Below are 20,059 nucleotides of genomic sequence, written 5' to 3'. Positions count from 1 at the left end.
ACTTGCTTACTCCAAATATAATGAAAGAATTTGTTTCTACTCCGAAATGTTCTCCAATTATTCATGATTTCAATGCTGTATGAACTTAATGCCGTCAGTTCATCTGAAGACTGTTTGTTATAAATCAAGTCAATAGCTCACAAAATATGATTTATGTTGATACTTTAAGAATGAAAAATCTTTTTTTCTCTTTTCATTTAGTTTTGGTGACACATCAGTGAGTAAAGCAGATGAATAGAACTATTTCAAATTGTTCATTTTTATAAGCAGTCTATGGAAAGAATAAAATAGCAATACATTTATTAGGAGTCAAGCGCATAACAATCAAACAGTAATGAATGTGAGCCTGCAGTGTCTTGTTAAATTAAGAATAGGCTGAATAACTGATGGATGAGACCATAACTCTAGGCATCAATATTTTAGCATATTTTTAATTTGGTTGGACAATATTCCTGAAATATATTGTTACTATTCTATTACTTGGGTGACAAAGAGGGTTATTTTAGTTCATTTGGAATTTTAACTAATTTAAGAAACACTAAGCTGTTTTTTAAAAATTCGTTCATAGGATGTGGGCATCGCTGGCAAGACCAGCATTTATTGCCCATCCCTAATTGCCCTTTGAGAAGGTGGTAGTGAGCCGCCTTCTTGAACCCCTGAAGTTCGTGTGGTGAAGGTTCTCCCACAGTGCTGTAAGGTGGGGAATTCCAGGATATTGACCCAGCAATGATGAAGGAACGGCGATATATTTCCAAGTCGGGATGGTGTGTAACTTGGGGGGAAACGTACAGGTGGTGTTGTTCTCATGTGCCTGCTGCCCTTGACCTTCTAGGTGGTAAAAGTTGAGGGTTTGGGAGGTGCTGTCGAAGAAGCCTTGGCGAGTTGCTGCAGTGCATCCTGTGGATGGTACACATTGCAGCTACGGTGCACCAGTGGTGAAGGGAGTGAATGTTTAAGGTGGTGGATTGGGATGCCAATCAAGTGGGCTGCTTTGTCCTGGATGGTGTCGAGCTTCTTAAGTGTTGTTGGAGTTGCAATCATCCAGGCAAGTGGAGAGTATTCCATCACACTCCTGACTTGTGCCTTGTAGATGGTGGAAAGGCTTTGGGTAGTCAGGAGGTGAGTCACTTGCCGCAGAATACCCAGCCTCTAACCTGCTCTTGTAGCCACAGTATTTATGTGGCTGGTCCAGTTAAGTTTCTGGTCAATGGTGACCCCCAGGATGTTGATGGTTGGGGATTCAGCGATGGTAATGCCGTTGAATGTCAAGGGGAGGTGGTTAGACTCTCTCTTTTTGGAGATGGTCATTGCCTGGCACTTGTCTGGCGCGAATGTTACTTGTCATTTATCAGCCCAAGCCTGGATGTTGTCCAGGTCATGCTGCATGTGGGCACGGACTGCTTCATTATCTGAGGGGTGAGCAGGTTATTAGTGAGTAAGTGCCACTTGATAGCACTGTCGACGACACCTTCCATCACTATATCATTATATAGTTTTCACTGACTGAATGGAACTGAACACTCTGCAATCAACAGCGAACATCCCCATTTCTGACCTTATGATGGAGGGAAGGTCATTGATGAAGTAGCTGAAGATGGTTGGGCCTAGGGCACTGCCCTGAGGAACTCCTGCAGCATTGTCCTGGGGCTGAGATGATTGGCCTCCAACGATCAATACCTTCTTCCTTTGTGATGTGGAGATGCCGGTGATGGACTGGGGTTGACAATTGTAAACAATTTTACAACACCAAGTTATAGTCCAGCAATTTTATTTTAAATTCACAAGCTTTCGGAGGCTTCCTCCTTCCTCCTTCCTCAGGTAAATGTTCCTGAACATTTACCTGAGGAAGGAGGAAGGAGGAAGCCTCCGAAAGCTTGTGAATTTAAAATAAAATTGCTGGACTATAACTTGGTGTTGTAAAATTGTTTACAATTCTTCCTTTGTGCTAGGTATGACTCCAGCCACTGGAGAGTTTTCCCCCTGATTCCCATTGACTTCAATTTTACTAGGGCTCCTTGGTGCCACACTCGGTCAAATGCTATCATGATGTCAAGGGCAGTCACTCTCACCTCACCTCTGGAATTCAGCTCTTTTGCCCATGTTTGGATCAATGGCTATAATGAGGTCTGGAGCCGAGTGGTCCTGGTGGAACCCAAACTGAGCATCGGTGAGCAGTTTATTGGTGAGTAAGTGCCGCGTGATAGCACTGTCGATGACACCTTCCATCACTGTATCATTATATAGTTTTCACTGACTGTCTTTGAATCTCTTGTTACGTAATTGCACTTCCTTCTCCATCCACAGAATTACACTTATAAGCTGCCAACTCACTGAAAATTGCCCTTACAGCTGCCAACTGCCTAACTTTTGGTCCTTCATTTGCTACGATACTTCTGCAGCTGTTCATCAACTCAACCAGTTCCTCTCCTCCATTTTTGTTCTTGTCCCCAGTAAATCTTTACTTTCTCACATTCTGGTCATTACTCCTCCCCCCCATCCCATATGGCACCCATATTCGCTCCTTCAAGTACAAAGGGCACAGATTTGAGCATATCTGCTGCACAACTAATATAGCTACCCACAACCAGGTCTGGCTGGACCACATCAGGGGTACCTTCATATCCCAAAGGTTCTCTTAATCAGAGTGGGAAAAAAGAAACATTAAAATACTCCAGCCGGATCCCACCAAAACCACCACCACCAACCCCCGCACCCCCCCTCCCGACCCTTGCACATTACAATCCTTCAACCATGCATACACCCATTGCACATCTACCCAGTGGGTTCCGCCATGTATTGGCATTCGTCATGAAGTAAATGAAAGGGCAAGTTGGCACTCGGGACACAATAATGGGCAAGACATGGAAGTAGTGTTAAACACTAAATTTTATGTGCCAATATAAAAAAGGAAACTTCACAACATAACTTTATTTCTTCAAACACCCATGTGTATACCCTTGGAGAATTACAATTGCTTGAATTTACGCTTCCTACTGTTTCAACATGGTACATCCCATATGGCTTCAGCAGATGTAGAGGCAGGCCACTCAGATCCCTGCCTTGACTGCTGTGATGCTTTTGGCCTACGCCCTCTGGGTTTTGGAGCCTGTGAGGGCCCCGCCAAAGACTTCTCCACCTGCACCTGTGCAGGGGCAGACTCGGCCATCGGGAGAGGAGGCAACAATTTGGGTGCTGGTTGAGGGAGGGCAACAGGTAAGATGTCGGAGCACTTTGAGTGGAGTCCCCAATTCCATGTCCCCTTTCGCCATCATCCCTCTCCTGGGCCAGTGCCACATCACTTCTAACACACAGCTGGACAGCAGTTTGGTGCAGAACCATGATGCGTCGTAAGGCCACGGATAAGGTATCTGTCATCCTGTTTAAGGTGGCAGACATGCTGGCTTCCAAAGTCTGCATAGTCATAGTCATGGTCATGGCCTGCATAGACCCATTTGAGAGCCATGCTTGAAGCTCCATGGAGGCGGCCACTCTCTCCATTGCAGACGTTCTCGCAATTACCTGCGCCATCAATCCACTAATGTTGGAGTTGGACTCCTCCATCCTCTCCGCTATTGTGGAGAGTGTGATTGGCACATTTTCCAGTACCTCGCCAAGATGCAGCTGTACTTCAATCATTTTCAATCTCAATGATTGCCCCCAGGGTTCAGCATCTGTGTCCAGCTGAGAAGAGCTTGGAGAGGAGTACACCCTCCGATGTGGACTCTCCACAGATGCCCCTGCCACCAGTGTCTGCTCGTGCTCACTTATGAGTTGTAAATCACCAGATGAAAACCCAACTAACTGTCTAACAGGATCCACTGAAAGGCCAGTATCTGCACGGGTACATGGCTGTATGTCCTGTGACAGTGCACCCTCTGAAGGAATGAGGTCCTCTGAGGAATTGTTGTCATGAATCTCTGCAGATTCTCCTTGTATGCGTGAAGAACCTGACAGCAAAAGAAAGCGATATTAAATAGTCCTGGCAAAGTAACAATCTTGCCCAGCAGCATACTCAGTCTTCTCATAGTTCAGTCAGTCATTGATGAAAGAAAGTCATCATGTGTGTGAAAGATGTTTAAGTTCTATCACCTGGCATCTGCGAGTTCCCGGCCTCTCCATCTCTGATGGAGGGGAATGCAGATGTGCCACTTATCTCCATGGCGTCCTCCTCTCCATCGGTGAGCTTTACTATTCGTGGAGGGCCACCTCCAGTCCTGTCCCACTCCCTAGCATTTTGCGCTCTCTTCTCCTTTAAGGGGTAAAAGAACAGAACTGTGAATGACTAAAGGTCAAATAAGAACATAAAAACATAAGAAATAGGAGCAGGAATAGGCCATACGGCTCCTTGAGTCTGCTCCACTTTCAAAAAGATCATGACTGATCTTCTACCTCAACTCTACTTTCCCACCCTATCCCCATATCCTTTGATTCCCTTAGTGTCCAAAAATCTATTGATCTCAGTCTTGAATATACTCAACAACTGAGCATCCGCAGCTCTCTGCGGTCGAGAATTCCAAAGATTCAGAACCCGCTGATTGAAGAAATTTTTCCTCATCTCGGTCCTAAATGGCCGACCCCTTATCCTGAGACCATGACCTCTAGTTCTAGGCTCTCCAGCCAGGGGAATCATCCTCTCAGCATCTACCCTGTCAAGCCCTCTAAGAATTTTATACGTTTCAAGAGATCACCTCTCATTCTTCTAAACTTCAGAGAATATAGGCCCATTCTACTCAATCTCTCCTGATAGGACAACCCTCTCATCCCAGGAATCAATCTAGTGACCCTTCATTGCATCCCCTCTAAGGCAAGTGGACACCCAAATCCCTCTGACTACCAACATTTCTTAGTCTCTCACCTTTTAAAAAATATTCTGCTTTTCTATTCTTCCTACCAAAGTGGATAACTTCACATTTCCCCACATTATACTCAATCTTTTTTTTTATTCGTTCACGGGATGTGGGCGTTGCTGGCGAGGCCAGCATTTATTGCCCATCCCTAATTGCCCTTGAGAAGGTGGTGGTGAGCCGCCTTCTTGAACCGCTGCAGTCCGTGTGGTGACGGTTGTCCCCACAGTGCTGTTAGGAAGGGAGTTCCAGGATCTGCCACCTTCTTGCCCACTCACTTAACTTGTCCATATCCCTTTACAGTCTCTTTGTGTCCTCCTCACAGCTTACTTTCCCACCTAGCGTTGTATCATCAGCAAACTTGGATTAATTACACCAGTCCCCTCATTGATATATATTGTAAACAGCAAAGACCCAAGCACTGATCCCTGCGGCATCCGACTAGTTACAACTTGCCAACCCGAAAATGACTCATTTATTCCTACTTTCTGTTTTCTGTCCATTAACCAATCCTCAACCCATGCTAATAAATTGCCCCCAATCCCATGAGCCCTAATCTTGTGTAGCAACCTTTTATGTGGCACCTTATCGAAAGACTTTTGAAAATCCAAATATACTGCATCCACTAGTTCCCCTTTATCTACCCTGCTAATTACACCCTCTAAAAACTCTAATAGATTTGTCAAACACAATTTCTCTTTCATAAAACCGTGTTGACTCTGCCTAATCACATTATGATTTTTTAAGTGCCCTGTTACTATGTTCTTAACAATAGATTCTTGCATTTTCTCTACTACTAATGTCAGGCCAACTGGCCTACAGTTCCCTGTTTTCTCTCTCCCTCCTTTCTTGAATAGTGGGGTTACATTTGCTACCTTCCAATCCATGGGGACCATTCTAAGATCTAGGGAATTCTGGAAGATCAAAACCAATGCATCCCTTATCTCTGCTGCCACCTCTTTGAAAACCCTACGATGTCGGCCATCAGGTCCAGGGGATTTGTCAGCTTTTAGTCCCATTAATTTTTCCATTACTTTTTCGTTATTAATCTTAATTACTTTAAGTTCCTCACTCTCATTAGACCCTTGGTTCCCTACTATTCCCGGTCACATATTCGCCCAATGGATGCAGTGCATTGGGTGAAGGTGACTATCAGATAGATGCATCAGATTGCTTAAGGATTGGGGTGAGCAGCAGTGATGGATGGATACATGGGGAGGTGAGAAAGTGCATAGAAAGTGAAGGATGGGTGCTGCTGAAACTTAAGTGTGTGTGATAAGTGATGTGATGGCAAGACAATGTGAGGGGGGGGTTCTTGTACACCGCAGGATGCAGGTGAATAAGCAACTGCACACACTTTTCCTGACCTGGTTCGGTCATTAAAGCACTTCCTACTGGTATTACATCCAGTCTTGGATGAGCCGCAATTTCCTCCAGGTAAATTTTGGGGAAGACTGAAGCCATAATCTTCGACCCCTCCCACAAACTATGTAGCCTTGCCACCGATTCCACCCTTCTCTCCAGTCACTGCCTCAAGTTGAACCAGACTGTTGACAATCTCCAAGTTATTCAACCCCAAGCTAAGTTTCTAACTCCATATTTTCTTTGTCACAGAGACCACCTACTTCCACAGCATCGCTTGTCTCTACCCATTCCACAACTCAACTGTTGATGTAACCCTCATTCATGCCTTTGTTACCTGCAGACTGGACTATTCCAATGCTCTCCCAACCAGCCTCTCACCCTGTATACTCCATAAACCTTAGCTCATCCAAAACTATTCCACGCCAAGTAGCTCTCACCCATCACCACTGTTCTTGATGAGGTACAATGGTTCCCAGTCCCCTAAACTTCCAATTTAAAATTATCACTTGTGTTTAAAACCCTTTCATGGCCTTGCTTCTCTCTATCTCTGTAACCTCTTCCAGTCTGGAAAATTTGACCTCTGGGGCAAACAAAGTATTCTAAATGAGTTCTACTTCCCGCTTAATAGTAAGCATAGGCAAATTGAGGGGAACATTGTGGAATTCACGTGTGCTTGTGTGTATGTAATTGGACAAATTCCCAGCTACATAAGTAGGAAGGCAACCTATTTCCAGGCCTCTGATAATGCCACTCTTGATTCAGCCATGAGAGATATGTCATGATAGCTGGGTAAATTCACCTACCGTTCTGTGGGAAAATTCATCCTTCTGCATAGTACCACTGCCTAATGACATGGCTAAGATCAAAGCTCAAAGATCAACACATAAAGAATCGCAGGTAAAAATTCACATTTTGAATCACCCTGGGTCATCATGTGTTGAAGCAGCCACACATTGGTCCACTGTCCTCACCCTATCAGGCCTCAAACATTCAAAACAAATAGAATTTTGTGGCAAAACTTGTTACTAACAAATATCAATCAGGAATTTAAAATTAATACCCATTGCATGTACCAGTGACTTGATACTGAGCTATTTGCTAAGAATAGTGACCTGTTGAATTCTGTATAATACAGCAAATCCATAAAATAAAGTCAAACTTTATCAGACAACTTATCCACTTGACATAAACTAGAAAGGGGATGACGCATGAATCACTGGGGTGCTTAAAAAACTTTTTGATAAAAGGAAGTGCTCACTTTTTAACAAGTATTTAGAAATCACTGGGAAAATTTGTATGCTCAGAAATTTTCAGTCTTTTTGAGAGCTACTAGGTATTTTTTTTTCCTTTTCTTTTTTTAAATGATTTAATGCTTATTGGGGAGTGCCGGAGAATGGAACACTTCCCATTTCAGGTACCCAGTGTTAACGTCAAGCATTTACAGATCCGATTTAGCACGATTAGACTAAAGCTCCCTTTACTTTACCCCAACAACATGCCTCAGCTCCAATCTCATCACACCCTCCTGCTGCACCAGGGTGACATTTTTTCCATTTCCTACACGAGTCATCTTATGGCCTCTATGTGAGAGTGTCAATCAGTGCCACACTAAGAACAACTTTATGCTATATGCTATTGGATTGAGACTCCCAAAACTCATTGCATATAGAACCTTCACAGCCAGCAGTCAGACCTTCATCTCCATTAGCTTGGGCTGAATTTGAACCTATGTCGCAAAGGTTAAAGATCTGTGTCTAATCCACTGCCCCACCAGTTCCTCCTCCCACTACAGTATCTATAAAATAATAACATTTAAGATTGTTCTAGTTTATTCAAATACTGCAGTGCTAAGCATTTCATAAAATCCTACAGTACTAAATGTCAAATTCTATATCGTGTATCTATATCACGCAACAGCAAATCATTTATTCCACATGACACAGCAAAAACTGATGCAAGATTCAAAGGAAAGGTGGTGCTCAACTTGTTTTATCCCCACCTCTGATTAAAGTGGTGAACCATGCTGGGGCACAATTACATGGTTCATCAACCAAGTCATTCTTAATGCTTAAGCCTAGATGATGAGTGTTAGCAGACTATTTTACCAAGATAAGCATCACAGCTAAATCTGTCCTCCTGTGACATCCATACGTTCTAGCAGGAGTCTCAGGTTTAGGAATCCTGGCTAATTTCTTTCCCTTTGTCATCCAGAGATACCAAGGCAAATTATTCTACCCTACCACCATTCCAGCTGAGATCAACTAACTCAATACAGTTCAAGGATTGAACCTGGGTCCTCCCTGGTACATATGGCTCACTACAACACCGCACGGTAAGTTTATCCATTGAGCCACTGCTGGAACTGACACTCCTTAGATGTAATAATCGGGACACAAAAGGCAGGCTTCCTAAAATAATAACTTTGAAATGTCACTCACTTGGCATTTTGGCTTGTGTTCCAGAAGATGTGTAAGTTTTAAAAAAACATTATTTTTATGAATTTTCCTTTTTCTGCAGGATTAATGGTATGTTATTTTTCAGTATATTTCTCATTTGTTGAGCTTCAGGGCCATGCTGTCAAAATACTTATAACCGTGCAAATGTATTTGTTTGCATTTTTAGTACATCTGTAATAGTGCACAGGATTTGTTTTCACAATGTAATCTCTGTCCAAAAATTACTTCTGCCATATTATGCAATAAAATGAAGTGCACATGGTGTTTCCAAACTTCTTCAAGCACTTCTGCGCAAATCTGATCTGTCTTCAATTATAATTTTTCCATATTCCTCAGAGTTGGGTATTATGATTGAAATCAAGTTTTCAGCAGGATTTCCCCAGGAAAGGTTGTGAGTGATTGAGCACTACTTGTGTTGGTAGAATTACTGTTGCCAGCCTAGAATTATAATATTCAAATACTCACCAAAAGAACTCTGCACTGAAGTGGTCAATTTTCTGGGCTGCTACTTGAATGCTACATCAGTGTGATGGGCAATCTGTTCATGCAGTGCGTGCTTCTTTATGTTTATATGGATTTTTTAACCTTTTATATATTGACATAAATTTTTCACCATGCACAGGTTAAGTCATGTCCCAGTGTAGCTACAGATGCAAGTAGAACCCAATATTGTCCAGAGAAAGCGGACGTTTTCATGCTGGGCAGCCAGGTACACACCCAAGTTAATGTCAATAATAGAATTCTCCTAGCAACCACTGGTAAGCAATTGCAGTTGCTAAAGTGCAATGATCTGACTTTAGGAGAGAGAAATGTTGGTTGTTAATAAGGCTTGTTTGTTTTATGTATGTTTAATACACCAACGTACTACACAGGAAAAAGGTGATCTCTCTACAGATAAATTATGTCTCTTAGAATTTCATTTTGTGACAATGACTTGTTAGTTTTCATTACCTGTTGATTATGATCTACCCAATTACTCAACTCTTCTGCTTATTGTCACTTATTCACTGACAAAATGTCTTTCATTAACCTCCCTTGGGATATTTTAGCTACACGTTTCTATGCAAGTCAACTACAATGGTTTTAAAACTGGCAGTGTGCATCATTATTGTTAGACTCTATTTTTAACCTACATAAGTATTTGTTTCCTAATTGGTTTTATATTTTTTATGCACATTTCTGAATTTTGTGAACCGTTATACCCCAATTGAAAATAGTGACTTTTTTTCCAAATCGCTCCAACAGATGTAAGAGAATTTCACAGAATCTAGTCTTTTTATTTTGTTTGCTGATTTGAGTGGTACTGGGAGAGGTGAATTTCATAATATACCTACACACGCTCGAACCATATTTTTCAATCACAACTTTAGAAGGTACTCAAACTGTATCAGGGTGAAGAATCCATTACTCACACTAGCCATCCTCGTGGCCTTTCTACAAATTTATACATGCCTGTCGATGTTTTGGGGATCAGTCAGAATTTTAAACTTGATTCAAGCAAAATTCCCTTTTATATCCCAGAAAAAAGATTGCTGGGATATCCTATGTTTTGTACACCTGACTTCTCAAATTCAAAAGGGAACTGCCAGGGAAATACAAATTTAACCAACCACAAAGTTATATATTTGAAAACTGTGTGTTTACATTTCCTCTCAAACCTGTCACCAAGGAGAACACAACGACAGACTTTGTAATCTTGATTGGATTTCCCGCAAAGAACCCACCTGTTGTCAGGCAGCGCCATAGCAGTAAGCCAAGGAAAATGGGGTGATGTGGCATTCCATTGCTCCAAAATAATTCCAGGGTCCTGCCAGTCAACTGTGCCACCTGGCTTCAGTCTGCCCTGCCGCATGTAAATGACGACAGGTGGGTCTGCCGAAACTTATAAAATTCTAACAGGACTGGACAGACGAGATGCAGGGAGGATGTTCCCGATGGCTGGGGAGTCCAGAACCAGGGGTCACAGTCTCAGGATATGTGGTATGCCATTTAGAACCGAGATGAGGAGAAATTTCTTCACTCAGAGGTTGGTGAACCTGTGGAATTCTCTACCACAGAAGGCAGTGGAGGCCAAGTCATTGGATGTATTCAAGAAGGAGATAGATATATTTCTTAATGCTAAAGGGATCAAGGGATATGGGGAAGAAGCGGGAACAGGGTACTGAGTTCGACGATCAGCCATGATAATTTTGAATGGCGGAGCAGGCCCAAAGGGCTAAATGGCCTATTCTTGCTCTTATTTTCTATGTTTCTATGTATCCCTATGATTTCACCCAGTTACCACCTGAAAACCTCTCCCGGAAACCCCACCTCTGCGGGAAGAATGGCAATAGATAATGGACATTAGAGAATGAGAACAGTGTCCAGGGGCAGTACTGCAAAGTGAAGGCCATAGTTGCTGCAGTACTTGCAGTTCTCGCAGTTCTCTCAGATACCGCTGGGACTGTGATTCTTGGACTTTCACCACTGAACATTTCTGTTGATATTTCAAGTGAGCACAAAAAAAATTACAAATGTTTTGGGGTGCAAAATTGGATTTCCCTTCCATCATTGTGCCAGGCAACATCACACTGCCATTAATATAGGAACTCTAACCTCAACATGTCGTCAATACAGGATCTCCAATCTCACCCTGTCATCAATAAAGGAACGCTAACTTCACACTGCTATTAATATAGGTAGCCCAACTTCACACTGCCATTAATACAGGTAGCCCAATTTCACACTGCCATTAATACAGGTAGACCAACTTCACACTGCCATTTATACAGGTAGTCCAACCTCACTGCCATTTATACAGGTAGCCCAATTTCACACTGCCATTAATACAGGTAGCCCAATTTCACACTGCCATTAATACAGGTAGCCCAACTTCACACTGCCATTAATACAGGTAGTCCAACTTCACACTGTTATTAATACAGGTAGTCCAACTTCACACTACCATTTATACAGGTAGCCCAATTTCACACTGCCATTAATACAGGTAGACCAACTTCACACTGCCATTTATACAGGTAGTCCAACCTCACTGCCATTAATACAGGTAGTCCAACCTCACACTACCATTTATACAGGTAGCCCAATTTCACACTGCCATTAATACAGGTAGCCCAACTTCACACTGTTATTAATACAGGTAGTCCAACTTCACACTACCATTTATACAGGTATCCCAACTTCACACTGCCATTTATACAGGTAGACCAACTTCACACTGCCATTAATACAGGTAGCCCAACTTCACACTGCCATTTATACAGGTAGTCCAACCTCACACTGCCATTTATACAGGTAGACCAACTTCACACTGCCATTTATACAGGTAGACCAACTTCACACTGCCATTTATACAGGTATCCCAACTTCACACTGCCATTAATACAGGTAGACCAACTTCACACTGCCATTAATACAGGTAGCCCAACTTCACACTGCCATTAATACAGGTAGACCAACTTCACACTGCCATTTATACAGGTATCCCAACTTCACACTGCCATTAATACAGGTAGACCAACTTCACACTGCCATTTATACAGGTATCCCAACTTCACACTGCCATTAATACAGGTAGACCAACTTCACACTGCCATTTATACAGGTAGACCAACTTCACACTGCCATTAATACAGGTAGCCCAACTTCACACTGCCATTTATACAGGTAGTCCAACCTCACACTGCCATTTATACAGGTAGCCCAACTTCACACTGCCATTTATACAGGTAGACCAACTTCACACTGCCATTAATACAGGTAGACCAACTTCACACTGCCATTTATACAGGTAGACCAACTTCACACTGCCATTTATACAGGTAGCCCAACTTCACACTGCCATTTATACAGGTAGACCAACTTCACACTGCCATTTATACAGGTAGACCAACTTCACACTGCCATTTATACAGGTAGACCAACTTCACACTGCCATTTATACAGGTAGACCAACTTCACACTGCCATTTATACAGGTAGACCAATTTCACACTGCCATCAATACAGGTAGTCCAACCTCACACTGTCGCCAATACAAAAACTCTAACTTCACACTGCCATTAATACAGGTAGTCCAACTTCACACTGTCATATATACTAGCACTCCAACTTCAAACTGCTGTTGAATCAGGTTCCTATCTCACACTGCCATTAATATAGGACCTCCAATCTCATATTGTTATTGATCCATGCTCTGACCTTATGCTGCATCTGCTCCAGACACTTTAATCTCACACTGTTATTGATCCATACTTTCCATACCTCAGAATGATGTTGATACAGGCACTCCCAATCTTGGCCTGTTATTGATCCAGACATTCCCAATCTCAAGCTACGATTGATCCCGACGCCTCCAATCTCTTAGTGCTATCGATCCATACTCCAATCTCACGCTGCTATCGATCTATAGAACAAGAAGAACTTGCATTTATATAGCAACTTTTAACATAGAAAAATGTCTCAAAGTGCTTCATAGAGGTGTAATTAAGAAAGAATGCTGAGCTGGAGAAGGAGAGATTAGGAGGGCTTACCAAAAGCTTGGTTAAAGAGATGGGTTTTAAGAAGGCGAGGCATAGGGCTTTAGCGAAGAAATTCCAGAGTGTAGGGCCTAAGTGGCTGAAGAAATGGCCAACAATGGTGGGATGACGTGAGGGGTCAGTTGCATATGAGGCAAGAGTCAGAAGAACTGAGAGTTTGGAGGGTAGGGGTTGTGTGCCTTTAGGAGGTTACAAAGATAGAGAGGGGCAGGACCATGAAGGGAATTTAACAAAAGAATGAACATTTTTAAATTTGAGTTGTTTGGGGATTGAGAGCCAATGTAGGTCAGCAATGGATGAGTGGGACTTGGTGCAGGGTAAGATATAGGCAACAGTGTTTTGGATGAGCTGAAGTTTATGGAAGGTGAGTTCCAAAGTAACAAAGGCATAGATAAAGGTTTCAACGGCAGATGGTAGGTGATATGGAGTTGGAAGTAGGCAGTTGGAAGCTCAGTTCAGTGTTGATTAGGACTCCAAGTTTGTGAACAGTCTTGTTCAGCCTGAGACACTGACCATGGAGGAGAATGGACTTGGTGGGGAAGGTATGGAGTTTGCAGCAGGGCCAAGGACGATGACATTGATCCGCCCAATGTTTCACTGGAAGAAATACATCTCATCCAAGATTGTATGTCAGAAGCAGTCTGTGACAGCACAGAGGCAATGTACGGGTCGAGAGAGGGATGAAAAGGTAGAGTTTGGTGTCATTAGCATACATATGGAAGCTGACCCCATGCCTGTGGTTGATGTCACTAAGGTGCAGCATATAGATGAGGAAGAGTAGAGGACCAAGGATAGATCCATGGGGGTCTTCAGAGATTATGGTGCAGGGGATGGGAAGAGAAACCATTTCTGGAGATGCTCTGGCTGTGATTGGATAGATAAGAATGGAGCCAAGTATGGCAATCCAACTGAGCTGGAGAGCAAAGGAGAGGTGTTGGAGGAGTATGGTGGTGTGGTCAATACACTTTCCAGTCTTGGGCCGCTAATGATCCAGACACACCCAATCTCAGGTTGTCACTGATCCGGACACTCCAATCTCACACTGTTTTGATCCAGACACTCCTCATCACAGGCTGCAATAGATCCAGACACCCCCAATCTACCTCTGCTATTAATGCAGACATTCCTCATCACAGGCTGCAATAGGTCCAGACACCCCCAATCTCCCTCTGCTATTAATGCAGACACTCCTCATCACAGGCTGCAATAGGTCCAGACACCCCCAATCTCCCTCTGCTATTAATGCAGACACTCCTCATCACAGGCTGCAATAGATCCAGACACCCCCAATCTCCCTCTGCTATTAATCCAGACACTCCTAATCTCAGGCTGCTATTAATCCAGAGACTCCAATTTCACACTGCTATTGGATCCAAGCATTCACCATCTCGGGCTGCTGTAGATCCAAACACTCCAAGCGCATGCTGCTATTGTGACAGACACTGCAACCTCACTGCTATTATCGCAGACACCACAACCTCATTGAAGTTTAAATGAACAGAGCTTTACTTAATTGCAAAAAAAGGTTCCAATGTTATGCTTGCATATTTGTTGAATTAACTTGATGAGTATCGTATCTACTGAAATAATGATTTATTTAAAGTTTTTTCAAACTAAATTAAGCAGGTAAACATTTCTATAGTACAATGAATAAAATAATAATTAGTACATTTATTACATTATTAGCAATGAACTGTGGGAAAAATAATTATTTCACAGCTTTATTTTCTGCCATTTTTTACTTGATTTTTTCCCCTCTATTTAAGTTTGGAAAATTTAAAACACAGTCAGTTGAAAATTTCAATTTCACCCAAAGTTAAAACTAAAGGGCAGTAGGCCTGTTACTGACAAAGTGTATTTCAAAAGTCATCTTTAGTCTGACAGATTCACTTACCTGGGTAGCACCTTGTCTAGAAATCCATATTGATACATAAGCACCCTGTAAAATCGCCAAAGCAAGTTTAGCTTTTGGCAGACTCAGTGAACTCTTCTGGGACAAGAGGGGCATCAGCCTGCAGAACAAGCTCAAAGTATAGAGGGCTGCTGTTCTGATGGCCCTGCTTTTATGCCTTTGAAACTTGGATAACATATTCACGCCATATTAAGGCACCTAAGTTGCCCTGAGACGACTAATGAAGATCAGGTGGCAAGGCAAGATCCCTGACACCAAAGTTCTTAAAAAAGCTGACATGCCAATCATGGATGCTCTGATCATGAAGACATGGTTGCGATGGTCAGGTCATGTGATGCGAGTGTCTGATGAATGAATCCCGAAGAAGATCTTTTATGGCGCACCGACAACTGGCAAACGATTTTGTGGTGGTCAGCAAAAGAGATATAAAGACTGTTTAAAAGCTACTCTGAAACAATGCAAAATAGACATCTATAAGTGGGAACAACTTCCTTAAGATAAGAAAGCATGGTGAAAAACCTTCCATGGAGGCACCTCCTAGTTGTTGAATGTAAATACCAGATGAGGAAGTCTCGCTTGAAAAATCAAAATTCCCAACCTGGTTTATCCGGGATCCACTGATCAATCTGCGGACACTCATTCCGAGTAAAAATAGGTCTCACCAGTCACCAAAGAACTCGCTGCAAAAAATGAGATGACATTCTGGCTGTCTTCTTTGATATCGAAGGACGAACGACGACAATAGTCTAACTGTGCAAAGCAGCTCTGCTATCGTTGCTTTTGTCTAAACAAGGCTTTAGTAGTAGAAATGAAGCATATAAAAGACCTTTAGAGGGGTCATTTCCCCACCATTTTCAGTGCATTATTGATTTATAAATGGCATCGGAATTTTTTTTTCTATGACATTCAAATAGAAGTCAGTTCCACTGCTTGTGCCTTTAAAACAATTCACCCAAGTTTCCTTGCACTTTTTGAGCCTTCCTGTAATCCACCTGCTGACTCCCAACTAGCCTCATTTGCATCTGGGTTGCACTGCTAATGGACTCTAAACTTAAACTGAGATTTATGAGGCTCAGCTGCTTGGATCAGCTGACACTGGTGGATGTGAGGAGTTCCTGACACAGAAGAGCTTGGAGATCTTTGAATACAGATTTCTACCACGAGAAAGTGCTTTTTAAAGAGATTTTTTAAAATTGCCATTCTGCCTACAGACACCTGCTTCTCTCTGCTTCTTACGGGGTCAGACCACCAAAAGATTTACAGAAACCTCATCCCCTACCGACAGTCTGGGTTTCTCAGCAGGAGGTATGGCATTCTCTGTGGGCATAATCTTGTATGCCATTATCGTAGATGGGTAGCAGCACCACAAGATGGAACAAAGGACACTCAGGTGGCATTTACCGCAAGAGATGTCACAGAATATGTCATCACTGAAGTCTTCTCTTAAACAAAGTCTGTCTTACCTCCTTCTCCCCCACTTTCAAATAAAGGAACATTCTTTCAAACCACTACCCACCCTACCACATCACAATGCATCTGCCCTCTTTGCCTCTACATTATAACAATCATCATCACCTGCGTGAAGACATCAATGCCCATTTTCCTGTATGACTCTAACCTCTAGTGAATACCAAAGTGCACACAATCAACCTACTCTTTCTTTACACTGTGCTTCCCTGGGTGCCAACAGATGCCTTTTTTAACCTATTCTCTTGCGTCTTCTAGGTGCCACATAAGGACCAGGATCGTGTGAGGTGGTTGGCTGCTCATGCTCTTCAGAAGGCTCATGGGACTGAGTTGACCCTTTTCTCATGGCAGCCTGCTCCTGGCAGGGAAGCGCAATTGCTTGCATCTCTGTAGCTTGCTCCTGGGAAGCCTGGTATCACCTCCCACATTCTACTTGCATGGTACTCTGAGGGGGAAGGCTGGGGCAGGTGGACTCCAGCCATTGCCATTCGATTGGGCCCTGGTTAGCAGGATTACTGGTCTAATGGTAGCAATCAGATCCTGAAAGCCCTGAGAGACAGCAGTAGTCATGAGCTGGAAACTGTGATTCATGCTCTGCTCCATTCTGCCTCCTATTGCCTCCAAAGCTGCAGTCTCTTCTTCCACATAGGTGGAGGCACCCATTAGTCCCTGGCCACTTCTTAGCTGGAAATCTGCTGCAGATTCCAATGAAGGCAAAGCTTTTTGAAGATGGCACAGAGGTTTCCAGGTAGTTCAGCTGCTTACATTTATTTTACACTGGTCTTACACAAATGACTGCACCAATGGGAATGCAAATAGGCAGACCCAGGAAACTTGCACGTACTTCCCAGCGGTTGCAAATGTTTTTTCATAAAGGGTCAGCAGTAATATAACTCATTTCATGGGACTCCTCAGTCTTAGTCCCTACAGGCCTGTTTTAAATATTTGGTGCAAAACAGGCGGTCAGCAGGCGGAGCACACCTGCCACCCACTTGTTGTTGCTGACGTGAGGCCTGAGCCATTTTCAGGACTGACCTCATTTGCATTTATCCTGCTTGCTGTGCATGCCAAATTGGGGCTCCCTTGGAATTTGCCGGTTTCAGAGGACGAGAAATCAGTGGCACCTACGTAGAGCCAGCCGACAGTCTGAGCCTGGGAGGACCGTGTATGGGCCGCAGCAAGCTGGAGCATTTTTGTGGGGTCAGGAGGAGGGGCTCAATGATATAAATGGTGGAGCATGTGCTGCGCATGCATTGCCCATTTGTGCCTCAAAATTTGCAATTGGTGTCCTAAGTACATCAGAGGATCTCAATTTGCATATTAAAAATGGCCTCCAGCCTGTATTAGGCAAGCATTCTGGTCACGGGGTGGGGAAGAGATCTGGGGAAGTTAACATAAGTCTGAAGAAAAAAAGAAAGAGGAAATGAGAGTAAAGGTCAGACGAAGTTAAGGAATAAGGGTAACATAAATGGTCAAGGAAAAAATATAGTTATAGAACATAAGTGCAAAATAACTTAAGAACAAAGGGAGGGGAACAATTAATAAAAACAAATTAAATTGCCTGTACAGCAATGTGCATAGCATCCGAAACAAACAGGGGAACTGGAGGCAATAATTCATAGCGAGGAACTTGATGTGGTAGGGATAACTGAAACATGGCTACATAAGGAACAGAACTGGCAGTTCAATATTGCAGGATATAATGAATTTAGAAAGGATAGGGAAGGAAGAAGGTGGGGTGAGGGGTAGCTGTACTAATTAGAGACAGCATAATGGCAATAGAAAAAAGGGACATAAGTAACAAAAAGGTAGAAACAGAATCTATTTGGATTGTGACAAAGGATAAGGATGGATTAATAGGTATATTCTGCAGACCACCTAATAGTGGAAGGGAAGTGAAGGATGAAATATGTAGACAAATGTATGAAATTAGTAAAAAAACATCGAAAATGATCATGGGAGATTTCAACTCACCCAAATAAACTGGCAAGGAGAAAAGGGAATGGAGTTTTTACAGTGTGTACATAATTACTTTCTTACCCAACGTGTGAAAAGCCCAACAAGAGCGGAATCACTGCTGGATCCAGTAATGGGAAATGAACCAGAATAGATATTGAGAATAGGTACACTGTCTACGTGACCGCTTAGGGCACCCCGTTCCACTACTCACTTCCCGGTTCCAAAAGATTTGTGTCGACCCCAGTTGGTTACGATGACACATACTTTATTACGAAGAACAGCTTAATACACTCAGTATTTAAGCTGCAGTTTACAGGATGGAAACTGGAGATATTTTACCCGCTTCCACTCTGGGCAAAGCACATGCCTTGGCCTCTTGCTTCTCACGGTCCTCACTGCCCCACCCTCTTGGATCCCGCGGATCCTGCCTCTGCAGACTTCTTTCCTTCTTCTGACACGGGTGTGGGGCTCCTGCCAGCATGTCCGCCTTAACAAACCTAGCCTGCTGTCTCTGGAGGGATCCTCTACGCTGCATCTTTGTTTGAGCTGTGTCTTTATACACTGTTTATCAGGAAGTCCTGTGGTGAGCTGGCTAAACATCCTCAGCACAGTTGATGATTCCAGACGTAGTCCATCAGCTTGACAAAAGGGACCCCGACGGTCCGGCACCTGACCTGACATCATCGACCGGCTGAGACAATGGCAAGACATTTACCCTCATCAATACGGCTAGGCTAGTGATGCTACCTTGCTCAGCACTTAATCTCTTTGGGAGAAGGTGGCCTGCCCGTTCCCAGTCGTCTCAAACAGAGAGTGAGCTGTGTCTTTAGACTTTAATATACTGAGTGTCTGTGGCTATCCCCGGTCAAAGACTCTGATACAGGCTTATAATTTGTATAATATGTGTGGTTACATACTAAATATATTTCATGGCACATACATTGCGTAAAAACGATTCTTTGGTATATGTTACACTTTTAGCACGCACCTGCATAATCTAACACAGATAAGAAATGTAAAGGTGGGGGAACATCCAGGCAAAGTGATCATAACATAATAAGTTTTAAAATAATGATTGTGAAAGACACAAGTAAGACAAAGACCAAAGTAATAAAAGCTAATTTTGAGGGGATGAGAATGAAAGTAGTGCAGGTAAACTGGAAAAACATTTTGACAGACAAAGATATAGAACAGCAGTGGGAAATATTTTAAATGGTGATCAATAGGGTTCAGGAGAAATATATTCCTCTGAAAAGCAAGAACAAACTAGGCAATAATGAAACACCATGGATGAATGAAGAGAAAAGGGTAAAATTGAAACGAAAGAAAAAGGCATACTCTAAGTACATAGACAATAAAGGAGAGGATGCCAAAAGGGAATATGAATAGGTTAGGCAAGAAGTCAAAAAAACAATTAGGAAAGCAAAGAGGAACTATGAGATTCAATTATTAAGGAATATGAAAAGAAATAATAACGTATTCCACAGAGACATAAATAACAAAAGAAAAATCAGAATAG

Source organism: Heptranchias perlo, chromosome 14 (genome assembly GCF_035084215.1).
Source record: "Heptranchias perlo isolate sHepPer1 chromosome 14, sHepPer1.hap1, whole genome shotgun sequence".
In the NCBI taxonomy this organism is placed as follows: Eukaryota; Metazoa; Chordata; class Chondrichthyes; order Hexanchiformes; family Hexanchidae; genus Heptranchias; species Heptranchias perlo.
This window is presented reverse-complemented; position numbering follows the sequence as displayed.